The 2,798-nt window shown below is 33.8% G+C and overlaps 1 long non-coding RNA gene across 1 annotated transcript; it reads right to left on the reverse strand.

Annotated features, from left to right (window-relative positions):
* Positions 1-2,158: 2,158 nt before the first annotated feature.
* On the reverse strand, positions 2,159-2,798 carry LOC148176903 (uncharacterized). The gene is made up of 4 exons (XR_015769824.1): positions 2,754-2,798; positions 2,679-2,694; positions 2,552-2,620; positions 2,159-2,498 (listed from the first exon to the last, which is right to left on the reverse strand). It is a non-coding gene; the product is annotated as an uncharacterized LOC148176903 (long non-coding RNA).

Genomic DNA, 2,798 nt, shown 5'->3' on the forward strand with positions numbered 1-2,798 from the left:
AAAGCTTGTATCTCCGACCAGAATTGCGGTTTAAAAGAAATATTTATTTATGCTTTTATTACGGTCGGGTATGAATTCACTACCGGTCCTCACTAAAGGAGTTCCGCCAATAAATGTTGGGTGTTGAAGCAAGATGGTTATACAATACTTTTGACTGTCAAAATTTGGATTAAAATTTTCTACACGTCATTATTTGCAGCAGAATTTACCGTTACGATTTGTTAGACATCCCCTTAAAGATAAGAAAACAAGTAAGCAGATAAACTTTGTCTAAAGATATTTGAGAATACATTTACTTATTATGCCTGCCTCTTTAGTGGGGCGTAAAAAATTAGAATACAAAATATTTCCAAAAAAAACGAAGGATCAACGTAGGTGGACATCCACTTTGTACAATTTATGACTTTTGATTATTTGGACTTCATTTTGCATGCCTGTTCGAGACCTAGTCCTTCTTTCTTTTGGTTCGTTTGTTATTAAAGTGGTTTCTAAACGTCTAAACACCTAAACAGCATTTATTAACCATTCTTCGAACATGAGGATCCTATCCACAATAACACAAAAATAAAACCATTAATCAAACACTTTAGATGAGAAAGTTTTCCTAAGAGAGCCGGGATTAAATTTGGGAGGTTTGAAACTTTGCTAAAACTTTCTTCAACAATTGTGAGATAGCGCTGCGGTCGCTACTAATGTAAGGTTACTAGATCAAAGTGTCTGTTTTATAAGGTACGGCTGTTAGTGACAAAAAAAAAAACAACGATATCTTCTGTCTATCTCTACATGCGCACTAAATTTTGTGTTGTTTGTGTGGACACATTGCTTTATGAACTGTCAATTCTTGTCAAATATCGTTTGTAATAAAATGGTTTGAATGTGCGATTTCTCAACACGAATCGTTATGGTGTATTCGTTTCCTCCGCCGTAAGTAAATACTATTTGACGTTTTATGTACGACGACTTTCCACTAATTTCAGAAAACTCCAAATAGAAGGTAGATGGAAGCCCTATCATTGTGACATTGGATAAGCAGTACGTATTGGGGGAATACTAAAGTTGGTTTTTGTATATGAACCCTTGAGTACTTCTTGTAAAGTTATGGAATTTTGTACCTGTTAGTTTACGAATTCCGTGAACTAAATTTAAATAATGTTCCCCCAATTTGTCTTCAATCGCTTTTGTGTTTCAATAGCCCCAATACCAACATGAACTTCTTGCATTCAGGCGAATAACTCGTTCATCTTATTGTTAATATGAGTTCAAAATCAAATCTATGGGCAAGAAAATGGAAGAAGGAAGACCACTCACATGTGGTACATCACAAAACCTGCGTTATGAACAGAAATATTATTTCAAATGCCTAAAACACAATCAATGATATTGTAAAGTGTAAGTATATCGGCCTCAACGGTAAACGTTCTCAAAATGTGTTGTAGGACCAACTGACTGCGGGGCCTCATAAACTAGCAGGTGGACAAGACACAGTCATTGCACTCATCACTTGAACAGTGCAGATACACAGTCTCATGAGGAAGACACACCATCGCTTTCAACATCAGCGGCAGAAGATGGTTTGTTTGAAACCGCTGCTACTTCCTCATAATGAATGTGAAAACTGAAAATGCAATGGGACATGAAATATACATAAGATATGCAAAACTGGTTCTATAGTTTAATGTGGCGTACGAAGGTCCATAAACGCATGGGGGCTAACTCACAGCTATACATTCATAGACAAAATGTAGAATAAAAGATTGATTAAAATTAATGTATTTAAGTTATATGCTGCACTATTTCTTTCGTTTTTGGATACATCGTTGAATCTTCATTTTACCTGAAATGTCTTGATCCCATTTCTAACATTCCATCAATTAATTTACTTTTAATAAAAGGTTTATTATCAGGCATTTTCAGTGCTCTTTGGATTTATTAGTTCTTTTGTCTTCACTACAAGTTGTTCCCAAGTTAATACATTTATAATCGTGTTTTATTCATTTAATCAAGAACGGTAAACGTAGAATTAATATCCCACTTTATATCGATACAATCAACAAAAGTGTTGGAATAAATAAACACCCAAAATTAACCAATTAAACTTTGATGTCTCTTAACTACTGCTACCCCAGTTCTTAGTGAATACATATATTTCTCACCTACTTAGCTGTTCCTCTACACCATCTTATTGTTTTACTCACAATTATGACTAATATCAGTCTCATTATTCATTTATAAACTTGCACTTGGTTCTTGTTACTTTATATGAAAATTTCAAGGTTTCATTGCAACAATCTGCATACAGTGTTGTTCATCCTTAAGTTCTTGAATTTCTTTCCACATTCTTTACTTCTTCTTGATTGCATTTGTGGTTGTTGTTTCAGAATTCTTCTTTTGACTATTTCATATACTGCTCATTTATTTCCTCACTATATGTGCCCCTTCTATTTTCCATGTTCCATTGCTCTCAGTTCTTCTTTAGATATGATAATTCTACATTCTCGCTAAAGTACACAATATATAAAGTATTTATAACAAATTACATTTATGCTCTTACTGTATACACGTCGAATCGTTGAAACACTGCCAAATACAACGCTGGAGGCTCAAGAACTCGAACAAAGCACTAAAATACATTATTCGCACTTCAATGGAATTGATCGAAATGTTAGTTTACTCCTTACGTATTCAAATGGTCTCCTGTAGTGTTAAAAATAGATGTATTTCAGGGCGATTTAATTAAATAATTTTAACATAACCTTAATATTTGTTCTTGATATTCATTTTGTTGCAGTTGTTTTGCA

The sequence above is a fragment of the Gnatocerus cornutus genome, chromosome 3 (genome assembly GCF_029298725.1).
Source record: "Gnatocerus cornutus isolate USDA-ARS CGAHR chromosome 3, icGnaCorn1.1, whole genome shotgun sequence".
Lineage (NCBI taxonomy): Eukaryota > Metazoa > Arthropoda > Insecta > Coleoptera > Tenebrionidae > Gnatocerus > Gnatocerus cornutus.